This window comes from Zea mays, chromosome 6 (genome assembly GCF_902167145.1).
Source record: "Zea mays cultivar B73 chromosome 6, Zm-B73-REFERENCE-NAM-5.0, whole genome shotgun sequence".
Taxonomy (NCBI): Eukaryota; Viridiplantae; Streptophyta; class Magnoliopsida; order Poales; family Poaceae; genus Zea; species Zea mays.
Genome location: NC_050101.1, coordinates 145,617,039 through 145,631,147, shown reverse-complemented (window position 1 = coordinate 145,631,147; position 14,109 = coordinate 145,617,039).

Below are 14,109 nucleotides of genomic sequence, written 5' to 3'. Positions count from 1 at the left end.
TATGAAATTTCCATTGAGAATGACCTTAGCAGAAGCTAATGTAGCATGTAAAAAATTGGAGGAAGTACAACATGAGATTTGACTCTTTCGAAAATTAAACTATCCTTTTGTGTGAGCTGTGTGAATGGAGGGAGTAGGAGTTAACCGAGGGCAAAGCGAAAGTACTCTATCTAGGCCATGTCATGTGATCATAAAGGTTCTATTTGTTTCAACTATTTTCATCTTCTCGCCACTAGAAGCTGCTGTAGACTGCCAAAACGTCCAGCTTTTCGGTTCACTTGTATGAGATTCACTTTATTTAAAACCATCTAAAATCAACGTAAACACAGAATCGGTCGAATCGTTGCGATAGTAGGAAATCATTACTTTATATATCATAACCCAAGTCGGCTCTATGATGTTGCTTGGAGAAATATCATAGCTATCCCTTGAACCGGCCATTGAGGGCCGATTTGATGAGCTTAGATATGTATGTCCCCAGCGGAGTCGCCAAAAAGTATGTTGACGCCTTTTCGGAGCGCCAAATACTCAAGAAGAACCGGCGGCGGTGCTCTCTGCACAGGGGCGGACGGTCCGAGCGCGGGGCCGGACGGTCCGCGGCCTGGTGCGAGGCGCGGTGGTACTCTCTGCGCATGGGTGGACTGTCCGCGGCCTGGGGCCGGACAGTCCGCGGCCTGGTGCGCGGCTAGGGCTTCTCTGCCTGACGGCCGGACGGTCCGCGCCCTGGGGCCCGGACGGTCCGCGCGTACGCAGAGGCGGCGGAAGTCGCCGGCGGCGCCTGGATCTCGCTCCCGGGAGGGACCCCGTCGGGGAGGAGAGATCCTAGGTGGTGTCTAGGCTCGGGCCGGCCGACCTAGACTCCTCTAATCGACGTAGAGCCGAAGAGAGGCGAAGAATTTGGGGATCGAGAGGCTAAACCTAAACTAGACTAGAACTACTCCTAGGATAAAATGCGAATAAAAGTTGTATTGATTCGATTGTTGATTCCAAATCGGCCGTAGACCTCTCTATTTATAGAGGAGGGGGGTTGGACCCTTTACCGTCAGAACTCCGAGCAAATCCCGCGATTTTCGCCAACAAACGCAGCAAAAAACTCGGAACCCTAAACTGTTCTGCGCGTGCGCGGACCGTCCGGCCCACAGGCGCGGACCGTCCGGCCCACAGGCGCGGACCGTCCGGACCGCGGACCGTCCGGCCTCAGGGCCGGACTATCCGCGCCTCAATTTGGTGCTCGCCGGCGCCTCCAGCTTTGTTCCATCGTCGTGTTGCCGATATGATGCCTGGCCACCATCACCGTACTATGGGCAGGCACAGGTGTTTTTTCTCGTTTTCTTTTTGGTTTTAGAAAAAAAAATGGGCACCTACAGCTGGTCGGAAACGATATCGTCGATACGGTCAGAAATTTATCCGATTTTATAATTAACTAGATGTGTGCCCGTGCGTTGCTACGGTAGCTTATAAATTGGTTAATAGTGATGCAAAAATAACAGGTGCACGTGACAAGCAATAGTCAAATACTCGAATGATGTTGATCCAAGAATAACCGTAACATTAACACTTAATACACTGAGGTGCCAGCATACGAAGTGAAAGGTCAAACAAAGCATTCATGAACAAATTCCTAAGTACAGATCTTTCATCTTCATATCCTATTATGCTATCTAAAAGTGGTCCCCTTTTCAGATCAAACAAGCACAAATGTACATCTTCACAATGCATTATACACTGAAGTGGTAGCATACGAAGTGAAAGGTCAAACAAAGCATTCAAGAACAAATTCCTAAGTACAGATCTTTCATCTTCATGTCGGATTATGCCACCTAAAAGTGGTCTCCTTTTCAGATGAAACAAGCACTCTGAGAGTGATGCTAGTTCTTTCGGGAAGCGGTAAAGCTTTCATTTTGGAGCCTGGTTACCAAATTTGAGAGCTTGTCCTTTACTCTTTCATCAACTGAGATCCTCATATCAATAGCATCAGAGGCAGTCCGCACATGCAATATAGTTTTTTTACCAATGATAACTGATGCAACATCCTCCTGCACACTTGCTAGATATGCAGACAAACCATCAATTGTATCAATGTGGAGCCATACCTTGCAGATTCCATAATGACAAAAATAGGTAGCGAGCTGGAGATACCTGGACGGCCGGACGTGCGTAGGCAACGCCTTTGAAACACTATACAACTATTCTGCATTTTCTGTCTTCTGCTCTCACTAATAAGGAATTAAACTTCTCCACATATGGTTCAAATGAGCCATACCTTGCAGATTCCATTGCTGGGAGCCTGGGATGCCCATGAACCCTTGAGTATGCAAAAACTCTAGTAGGCCTTATTGCCTTAATTGTGTCTAAATAAAATAGGTAGCGAGCTTTTATGTTTGACAAGTGCAGGTACCATCCTTGAGACAATAGAAACCTCACCTTTGCTGAAACATCACGAGCCCTCAAGTTTGCAATGTCGCCAGAACTCAGTGCAGCGTTTTCCCTGCTGACCAAATTGCTAGTTCTCCGTGTAAAATTACCCCACAGGCCCTTAATACGGGTAGGCCTATCCCTGCTGCTTGTGCTCCCACCAGCAGAAACCTCAGGCTGGATACCAGTGTTGATGCAGTTCTTCAATGTGAGCTCCTCCACCCTCTCTTCAGTGTCGTGGTCCAAGCCACGTTGTGCCACACTGTCTGGCCTGGACTCGGAATTGGACAGGTCGACGCTGGTGAGGCCCCTCGCGCCGTCCGAGCTGCCCCCGAACCCACCCAGCGAGGTGAAGAAGGAGAACATTAAAAACCTATATGAAGATGTTCGACAAGTACATACGGTCAGTTGCATATGTCTGCTGAGCATCCCTATTCTTCTTGTTAGCTGCAACACCAATACTCATTTGCCTTGTAGATAACAACATTCCATTCATCTCAGTCATAGCACGTGCATGCTCATTCAGATCTCCAAAACGCACGAAACCATATCCTTTGGGCCATCCAGTCATCATTGAAAGTCGCCTGGAGGGGGGGTGAATAGGGCGAAACTGAAATTTACAAATATAAACACAACTACAAGCCGGGTTAGCGTTTAGAAATAAAATCGAGTCCGCGAGAGAGGGCGCAAAACAAATCGCAAGCGAATAAACAAGTGAGACACGCGGATTTGTTTTACCGAGGTTCGGTTCTCGCAAACCTACTCCCCGTTGAGGAGGCCACAAAGGCCGGGTCTCTTTCAACCCTTCCCTCTCTCAAACGGTCCCTCGGACCAAGTGAGCTTTTCTTCTTCTCAATCAAACGGGAACAAAACTTCCCCACAAGGGCCACCACACAATTGGTGCCTCTTGCCTTGGTTACAATTGAGTTTTGATCACAAGAACAAGTGAGAAAGAAAGAAAGCGATCCAAGCGCAAGAGCTCAAAAGAGCACGGCAAATCTCTCTCGCTAGTCACTAAAGGCTTGAGTGGAATTGGAGAGGATTTGATCTCTTTGGTGTGTCTAGAATTGAATGCTAGAGCTCTTGTAGTAGTTGAGAGGTGGAAAACTTGGATGCAATGAATGGTGGGGTGGTTGGGGTATTTATAGCCCCAACCACCAAAAGTGGCCGTTGGGAGGCTGTCTGTTCGATGGCGCACCGGACAGTCCGGTGCACACCGGACATGTCCGGTGCCCCCGCCACGTCATCAATGCCGTTGGATTCTGACCGTTGGAGTTCTGACTTGTGGGCCCGCCTTGATGTCCGGTGGCGCACCGGACATGCACTGTTCACTGTCCGGTGCACCAGTATGGGCACGCCTGACTTCTGCGCGCGCAGAGCGCGCAATTAATGCTCTGCAGGTAGCCGTTGGCGCGAGTTAGCCGTTGCTCCGGAGTTGCACCGGACAGTCCGGTGCACATCGGACATGTCCGGTGAATTATAGCGGACTAGCCGTTGGAGATTCCCGAAGCTGGCGAGTTCCTGAGGCAGCTCCTTCTTGGCGCACCGGACACTGTCCGGTGTACACTGGACAGTCCGGTGAATTATAGCGCGAGTGCCTCTGGAAATTCCCGAAGGTGGCGAGTTTGTGTTGGAGTCCTCTGGTGCACCGGACAGTCCGGTGCGCCAGACCAGAGGTGCCTTCGGTTGGCCCTTTGCTCCTTGGTTGAATCCAAAACTTAATCTTTTTATTGGCTGAGAGTGAACCTTTAGCACCTGTATAACTTATGCACTGGAGCAAACTAGTTAGTCCAATTGTTTGTGTTTGGGCAATTCAACCACCAAAATTATTTAGGAACTAGGTGTAAGCCTAATTCCCTTTCAATCATATCAACAACAACATTAGCTCCTCTAACTGAAGGGTACTTAGCTTTGAACACATCTTCCAACATGGAGTCAGTAACACCATGAGCCAAATCACCAACAAATATTGTGTGATCAGAGCCACTATCTCCACGTTTATCACCAGTGCTAGCAGAAGCCCAGTTCAGCTTAAAAGTTGAAAGTCGCCTAGAGGGGGGGTGAATAGGGCGAAACTGAAATTTACAAATATAAACACAACTACAAGCCGGGTTAGCGTTAGTAATAAAGAAATGAGTCCGCGAGAGAGGGCACAAAAACAAATCTCAAGCGAATAAGCAAGTGAGACACGGAGATTTGTTTTACCGAGGTTCGGTTCTTGCAAACCTACTCCCCGTTGAGGAGGCCACAAAGGCCGGGTCTCTTTCAACCCTTCCCTCTCTCAAACGATCCACGGATCGAGTGAGCTTTCTTTTCTCAATCACTTGGAACACAAAGTTCCCACAAGGACCACCACAAGATTGGTGTCTCTTGCCTCAATTACAAGTGTGTTTGATTGCAAAGAACGGATCAAGAAAGAAGAAAGCAATCCAAGCGCAAGAGCTCGAAAGAACACAAGCAAATCTCTCTCTCTAATCACTATGGCGTTGTGTGGAATTTTGGAGAGGATTCGATCTCTTTGGTGTGTCTAGAATTGAATGCTAGAGCTCTTGTAGTAGTTGGGAAGTGGAAAAACTTGGATGCAATGAATGGTGGGGTAGTTGGGGTATTTATAGCCCCAACCACCAAATGTGGCCGTTGGGAGGCTGTCTGTTCGATGGCGCACCGGACAGTCCGGTGCACACCGGACAGTCCGGTGCACACCGGACAGTCCGGTGCCCCCTGCCATGTCATCACTGCCGTTGGATTCTAGCCGTTGGAGCTTCTGACTTGTGGGCCCGCCTGGATGTCCGGTGCACACCGGACATCTACTGTTCCTTGTCCGGTGCGCCAGAATGGGCGCGCCTGCCATCTGCGCGCGCAGAGCGCGCATTAAATGCGCGGCAGAGAGCCGTTGGCGTGGAGATGACCGTTGCTCCGGAGTCGCACCGGACAATCCGGTGCACACCGGACAGTCCGGTGAATTATAGCGGACTAGCCGTTGGAGTTTCCCGAAGCTGGCGAGTTCCTGAGGCCGACCTCCTTTGGAGCACCGGACAGTCCGGTGCTCCCAGACCAGAGGGCATTCGGTTCCCACTTTGCTCCTTTGTTGAATCCAAAACTTGGTCTTTTTATTGGCTGAGTGTGAACCTTTTACACCTGTATAATCTATACACTTGGGCAAACTAGTTAGTCCAAATGTTTATGTTGGCTAATTCAACCACCAAAATTAATTAGGGACTAGGTGTAAGCCTAATTCCCTTTCAATCTCCCCCTTTTTGGTGATTGATGCCAACACAAACCAAAGCAAATATAGAAGTGCATAATTGAACTAGTTTGCAAAATGTAAGTGTAAAGGTTGCTTGGAATTGAGCCAATATTAATACTTACAAGATATGCATGGATTGTTTCTTTCTTATATAACATTTTGGACCACGCTTGCACCATAAGTTTTGTTTTTGCAAATTATTTTGTAAATCCTTTTCAAAGTTCTTTTCCAAATAGTCAAAGGCAAATGAATAAGAATTTTGCAAAGCATTTTTAAGATTTGAAATTTTCTCCCCCTGTTTCAAATGCTTTTCCTTTGACTAAACAAAACTCCCCCTAAAAGAGATTCTCCTCTTAGTGTTCAAGAGGGTTTTGATATATCATTTTGAAATACTACTTTCTCCCACTTTTTGAACACAATAGGATACCAAATGAAAAATATTCAATACTGAGTTTTTGAAATTTGAAATAGGTGGTGGTGCGGTCGGTCCTTTTGCTTTGGGCTCACTTCTCCCCCTTTTTGGCATGAATCGCCAAAAACGGAGTCATTAGAGCCCTCGAAGTGCTATCTTCCTCTTTGGTCATAAACAAATGAGTTAAGATTATACCAAAGAAGATGTCCTCTTTCTTGATGCTCAAGTTTTCTCCCCCTAGAACGGAGAGTTGCTTGGAGCGACGGCGAAGGGTGAGTTACGTAGTGGAAGCCTTTGTCTTCGCCGAAGACTCCAATTCCCTTTCAATGCACCTATGACTTGGTTTGAAATAGACTTGAAAACACATTAGTCATAGCATATAAAAGAGATATGATCAAAGGTATAAATGAGCTATGTGTGCAATCTAGCAAAAGAAGTTCCTAGAATCAAGAATATTGAGCTCATGCCTAAGTTTGTTAAAGGATTGCTCATCAAGTGGCTTGGTGAAGATATCGGCTAATTGATCTTTAGTGTTAATGTAAGAAATCTCGATATCTCCCTTTTGTTGGTGATCCCTAAGAAAATGATACCGAATGGCTATGTGTTTGGTGCGACTATGCTCGACGGGATTGTCGGCCATTTTGATTGCACTCTCATTGTCACATAGTAAAGGGACTTTGGTGAATTTGTAACCGTAGTCCCGCAGGGTTTGCCTCATCCAAAGTAATTGCGCGCAACAATGACCTGCGGCAATATACTCGGCTTCAGCGGTGGAAAGAGCGACCGAATTTTGCTTCTTTGAAGCCCAAGACACCAAGGATCTTCCCAAGAACTGGCAAGTCCCCGATGTGCTCTTCCTATTGATTTTGCACCCCGCCCAATCGGCATCGGAATAACCAATTAAATCAAAAGTGGATCCCCTAGGATACCAAAGCCCAAACTTAGGAGTATAAGCTAAATATCTCAAGATTCGTTTCACGGCCGTAAGGTGAGCTTCCTTAGGGTCGGCTTGGAATCTTGCACACATGCATACGGAAAGCATAATATCCGGTCGAGATGCACATAAATAGAGTAAAGAACCTATCATCGACCGGTATACCTTTTGATCCACGGACTTACCTCCCGTGTCGAGGTCGAGATGCCCATTGGTTCCCATGGGTGTCTTGATGGGCTTGGCATCCTTCATCCCAAACTTGGTTAGAATGTCTTGAGTGTATTTCGTTTGGCTGATGAAGGTGCCCTCTTAGAGTTGTTTGACTTGGAATCCTAGGAAATACTTCAACTCCCCCATCATTGACATCTCGAATTTCTGTGTCATGATCCTACTAAACTCTTCACATGTAGACTCGTTAGTAGACCCAAATATAATATCATCAACATAAATTTGGCATACAAACAAGTCATTTTCAAGAGTTTTAGTAAAGAGTGTAGGATCGGCCTTGCCGACTTTGAATCCATTTGCAATAAGAAAATCTCTAAGGCATTCATACCATGCTCTTGGGGCTTGCTTGAGCCCATAAAGCGCCTTAGAGAGCTTATAGACATGGTTAGGATACTCACTGTCTTCAAAGCCGGGAGGTTGCTCAACATAGACCTCTTCCTTGATTGGTCCATTGAGGAAGGCACTTTTCACGTCCATTTGATAAAGCTTAAAGCCATGGTAAGTAGCATAGGCCAATAATATGCGAATTGACTCAAGCCTAGCTACGGGTGCATAGGTTTCACCGAAATCCAAACCTTCGACTTGGGAGTATCCCTTGGCCACAAGTCGAGCTTTGTTCCTTGTCACCACACCATGCTCGTCTTGCTTGTTGCGGAAGACCCATTTGGTTCCTACAACATTTTGATTAGGACGTGGAACTAAGTGCCATACCTCATTTCTAGTGAAGTTGTTGAGCTCCTCTTGCATCGCCACCACCCAATCCGAATCTTGTAGTGCTTCCTCTACCCTGTGTGGCTCAATAGAGGAAACAAACGAGTAATGTTCACAAAAATGTGCAACACGAGATCGAGTGGTTACCCCCTTATGAATGTCGCCGAGTATGGTGTCGACGGGGTGATCTCGTTGTATTGCTTGGTGGACTCTTGGGTGTGGCGGTCTTTGTTCTTCATCCTCCTTGTCTTGATCATTTGCATCTCCCCCTTGATTATTGCCATCATCTTGAGGTGGCTCATTTGCTTGATCTTCTACTTCATCAACTTGAGCTTCATCCTCATTTTGGGTTGGTGGAGATGCTTGCGTGGAGGAGGATGGTTGATCTTGTGCATTTGGAGGCTCTTCGGATTCCTTAGGACACACATCCCCAATGGACATGTTCCTTAGCGCGATGCATGGAGCCTCTTCTTCACCTATCTCATCAAGATCAACTTGCTCTACTTGAGAGCCATTAGTCTCATCAAACACAACGTCACATGAGACTTCAACTAGTCCAGTGGACTTGTTAAAGACCCTATATGCCCTTGTGTTTGAGTCATAACCAAGTAAAAAGCCTTCTACAGTTTTAGGAGCAAATTTAGATTTTCTACCTCTTTTAACAAGAATAAAGCATTTGCTACCAAAAACTCTAAAATATGAAATGTTTGGCTTTTTACCGGTGAGGAGTTCATACGATGTCTTCTTGAGGATTCGGTGTAGATATAACCGGTTGATGGCGTAGCAAGCGGTGTTGACCGCCTCGGCCCAAAACCGATCCGAAGTCTTGTACTCATCAAGCATGGTCCTTGCCATGTCCAATAGAGTTCTATTCTTCCTTTCCACTACACCATTTTGTTGTGGCGTGTAGGGAGAAGAGAACTCATGCTTGATGCCCTCCTCCTCAAGGAAGCCTTCGATTTGAGAGTTCTTGAACTCCGTCCCGTTGTCGCTTCTTATTTTCTTGATCCTTAGGCCGAACTCATTTTGAGCCCGTCTCAAGAATCCCTTTAAGGTCTCTTGGGTTTGAGATTTTTCCTGTAAAAAGAATACCCAAGTGAAGCGAGAATAATCATCCACAATAACTAGACAGTACTTACTCCCGCCGATGCTTATGTAAGCGATCGGGCCGAATAGATCCATGTGTAGGAGCTCCAGTGGCCTGTCGGTCGTCATTATGTTCTTATGCGGATGATGGGTACCAACTTGCTTCCCTGCTTGGCATGCGCTACAAATCCTGTCTTTCTCAAAATGAACATTTGTTAATCCTAAAATGTGTTCTCCCTTTAGAAGCTTGTGAAGATTCTTCATCCCAACATGGGCTAGTCGGCGGTGCCAGAACCAACCCATGTTAGTCTTAGCAATTAAGCAAGTGTCGAGTTCAGCTCTATCAAAATCTACCAAGTATAGCTGACCCTCTAACACTCCCTTAAATGCTATTGAATCATCACTTCTTCTAAAGACAGTGACACCTACATCAGTGAATAGACAGTTGTAGCCCATTTGACATAATTGAGATACGGAAAGCAAATTGTAATCTAAAGAATCTACAAGAAAAACATTGGAAATAGAATGGTCAGGAGATATAGCTATTTTACCAAGCCCTTTGACCAAACCTTGATTTCCATCCCCGAATGTGATAGCTCGTTGGGGATCTTGGTTTTTCTCGTAGGAGGAGAACATCCTTTTCTCCCCTGTCATGTGGTTTGTGCACCCGCTGTCGAGTATCCAACTTGAGCCTCCAGATGCATAAACCTACAACACAATTTTAGTTCTTGACTTTAGGTACCCAAATGGTTTTGGGTCCTTTGGCATTAGACACAAGAACTTTGGGTACCCAAACACAAGTCTTTGACCCCTTGTGCTTGCCCCCAACATATTTGGCAACTACCTTGCCGGATTTGTTAGTTAAAACATAAGATGCATCAAAAGTTTTAAATGAAATATCATGATCATTTGATGCACTAGGAGTTTTCTTAGGCAACTTAGCACGGGTTGGTTGCCTAGAACTAGATGTCTCACCCTTATACATAAAAGCATGATTTGGGCCAGAGTGAGACTTCCTAGAATGCATTCTCCTAATTTTGCTCTCGGAATAACCGGCAGGGTATAAAATGTAACCCTCGTTATCCTGAGGCAAAGGAGCCTTGCCCTTAACAAAGTTGGACAATCTTTTAGGAGGGGCATTAATTTTGACATTGTCTCCCCTTTGGAAGCCAATGCCATCTTTGATGCCCGGGCGTCTCCCATTATAAAGCATGCTACGAGCAAATTTAAATTTCTCATTTTCTAAGTTGTGCTCGGCAATTTTAGCATCTAGTTTTGCTATGTGATCATTTTGTTGTTTAATTAAAGCCATATGATCATGAATAACATTAATATCAACATCTCTACATCTAGTGCAAATAGATACATGTGCAACAATAGATGTAGAGGGTTTGCAAGAATTAAGTTCAACAATCTTAGCATGAAGAATATCATTTTTATCTCTAAGATCGGAAATTGTAGTATTGCAAACATCTAGTTCTTTAGCCTTGGTAATTAAATTTTCGTTTTCTACTCTAAGGCTAGCAAGAGAAATGTTTAATTCTTCAATCCTAGCAAGCAAATCATCATTATTATCTCTAGGATTGGGAATTGAAACATTACAAACATGTGAATCAACCTTAGCATTTAGACTAGCATTTTCATTCCTAAGGTTGTCAATTATCTCACGGCAAGTGCTTAGCTCACTAGATAACTTTTCACATTTCTCAATTTCAAGAGCATAAGCCTTTTTAACCTTAACATGCTTCTTATTTTCCTTAATAAGGAGGTCCTCTTGGGAATCCAAAAGGTCATCCTTTTCATGAATAGCACTAACCAATTCATTTAATTTCTCCTTTTGAGCTATGTTAAGGTTGGCAAAAAGGGAACACAAATTATCCTCCTCATCACTAGCATTATCATCACTAGAAGACTCATATTTAGTGGAGGAGTTAGATTTAACCTTCTTCCGCTTGCCGTCCTTTGCCATGAGGCACTTGTGGCCGACGTTGGGGAAGAGAAGTCCTTTGGTGACGGCGATGTTAGCGGCGTCCTCGTCGTCGGAGGAGTCGCTTGAGCTTTCGTCGGAATCCCACTCCCGACAAACATGGGCATCGCCGCCCTTCTTCTTGTAGTATCTCTTCTTCTCCTTTCTTCTTCCCTTCTTGTCGTCGTCTCGGTCACTGTCACTTGATATAGGACATTTAGCAATAAAATGACCGGGCTTACCACATTTGTAGCAAACCTTCTTGGAGCGGGACTTGTAGTCTTTCCCCCTCCTTTGCTTGAGGATTTGGCGGAAGCTCTTGATGACGAGCGCCATTTCCTCATTGTCGAGCTTGGAGGCGTCTATTGGTTGTCTACTTGGTGTAGACTCCTCCTTCTTCTCCTCTGTTGCCATAAATGCTACCGGTTGTGCTTCGGACGTGGAGGGTTCATCAAGCTCGTTGATCTTCTTGGAGCCCTTGATCATACATTCAAAGCTCACAAAATTCCCGATAACTTCCTCGGGGGTCATTTGAGTATATCTAGGATTACCACGAATTAATTGAACTTGAGTGGGGTTAAGAAAAATAAGTGATCTCAAAATAACCTTAACCACCTCGTGGTCATCCCATTTCTTGCTCCCGAGGTTGCGCACTTGGTTCACCAAGGTTTTGAGCCGGTTGTACATATCTTGTGGCTCCTCCCCTTGGCGAAGACGGAAGCGACCGAGCTCCCCCTCGATCGTTTCCCGCTTGGTGATCTTGGTGAGTTCATCACCCTCGTGCGCGGTCTTGAGTAGGTCCCAAATCTCCTTTGCATTTTTCAACCCTTGCACCTTGTTGTACTCCTCCTTGCTTAGAGAGGCAAGGAGAATGGTTGTAGCTTGAGAGTTGAAGTGCTCGATTTGGGCCACTTCGTCCGTATCGTAGTCTTCATCCCCTACGGATGGTACCTGTGCTCCAAACTCAACAACATTCCATATACTTTTGTGGAGTGAGGTTAGATGAAATTTCATTAAATCACTCCACCTAGCATAATCTTCACCGTCAAAGGTTGGCGGTTTGCCTAATGGAACGGAAAGTAATGGAGTATGTCTAGATGTACGAGGATAGTGTAGGGGGATCTTACTAAACTTCTTGCGCTCTTGGCGCTTAGAAGTTACGGACGGCGCATCGGAGTTGGAGGTCGATGTTGATGAAGTGTCGGTCTCGTAGTAGACCACTTTCCTCATCCTCTTGTGCTTGTCGCCTTTCCGATGCGACTTGTGAGAAGAAGATTTTTCCTTCTTCTCTTTGTGATGTGAGGAAGAAGATCTTTTCTCCTTCCGTTTGGAGGAGTCCTTCTTCTTCTCCTTCCTCTTGATGCGGGACTCTTCCGATGAAGTGCTCCCTTGGCTTGTAGTGGGCTTGTCGCCTGTCTCCATCTCTTTCTTGGCGTGATCTCCCGACATCACTTCGAGCGGTTAGGCTCTAATGAAGCACCGGGTTCTGATACCAATTGAAAGTCGCCTAGAGGGGGGGGGGGTGAATAGGGCGAAACTGAAATTTACAAATATAAACACAACTACAAGCCGGGTTAGCGTTAGTAATAAAGAAATGAGTCCGCGAGAGAGGGCACAAAAACAAATCTCAAGCGAATAAGCAAGTGAGACACGGAGATTTGTTTTACCGAGGTTCGGTTCTTGCAAACCTACTCCCCGTTGAGGAGGCCACAAAGGCCGGGTCTCTTTCAACCCTTCCCTCTCTCAAACGATCCACGGATCGAGTGAGCTTTCTTTTCTCAATCACTTGGAACACAAAGTTCCCACAAGGACCACCACAAGATTGGTGTCTCTTGCCTCAATTACAAGTGTGTTTGATTGCAAAGAACGGATCAAGAAAGAAGAAAGCAATCCAAGCGCAAGAGCTCGAAAGAACACAAGCAAATCTCTCTCTCTAATCACTATGGCGTTGTGTGGAATTTTGGAGAGGATTCGATCTCTTTGGTGTGTCTAGAATTGAATGCTAGAGCTCTTGTAGTAGTTGGGAAGTGGAAAAACTTGGATGCAATGAATGGTGGGGTAGTTGGGGTATTTATAGCCCCAACCACCAAATGTGGCCGTTGGGAGGCTGTCTGTTCGATGGCGCACCGGACAGTCCGGTGCACACCGGACAGTCCGGTGCCCCCTGCCACGTCATCACTGCCGTTGGATTCTAGCCGTTGAAGCTTCTGACTTGTGGGCCCGCCTGGATGTCCGGTGCACACCGGACATCTACTGTTCCTTGTCCGGTGCGCCAGAATGGGCGCGCCTGCCATCTGCGCGTGCAGAGCGCGCATTAAATGCGCGGCAGAGAGCCGTTGGCGCGGAGATGACCGTTGCTCCGGAGTCGCACCGGACAGTCCGGTGCACACCGGACAGTCCGGTGAATTATAGCGGACTAGCCGTTGGAGTTTCCCGAAGCTGGCGAGTTCCTGAGGCCGACCTCCTTTGGCGCACCGGACAGTCCGGTGCTCCCAGACCAGAGGGCCTTCGGTTCCCACTTTGCTCCTTTGTTGAATCCAAAACTTGGTCTTTTTATTGGCTGAGTGTGAACCTTTTACACCTGTATAATCTATACACTTGGGCAAACTAGTTAGTCCAAATGTTTATGTTGGCTAATTCAACCACCAAAATTAATTAGGGACTAGGTGTAAGCCTAATTCCCTTTCAAAAGTCATCTCAACATTTGGCATCATCTGCATATTGAAGTTCATCAGAGTATGTTCTGCAGCAGCTCGAGAGGAAAACTCAATAAAACCATAGCCTTCTAAGTGCCCAGTCTGCTTGTTCCGTATAATTTTCACAGAAGCAATCTGCAGTTACTTGAAAGTATTAGGTCAACAAAAATAACTTAACAAAAGTATTAGGATTCCAATCAGACAACAAATATAGTAGATCAACTAAAATATATCTCGAGACTTATATTACTGAATCATTATATTGAACTCCCAATATAGAAGCAAATATAGTAGATCAACAAATATAGAAGCAAAAGCACCTGTCATTCTTGGTATGAGTTTGTTATAAATAAAGAGACAGGTTGCTCATCACCGGCCACCCTCAGCAGATATGTAGTCATTAAAAGTTGAAAA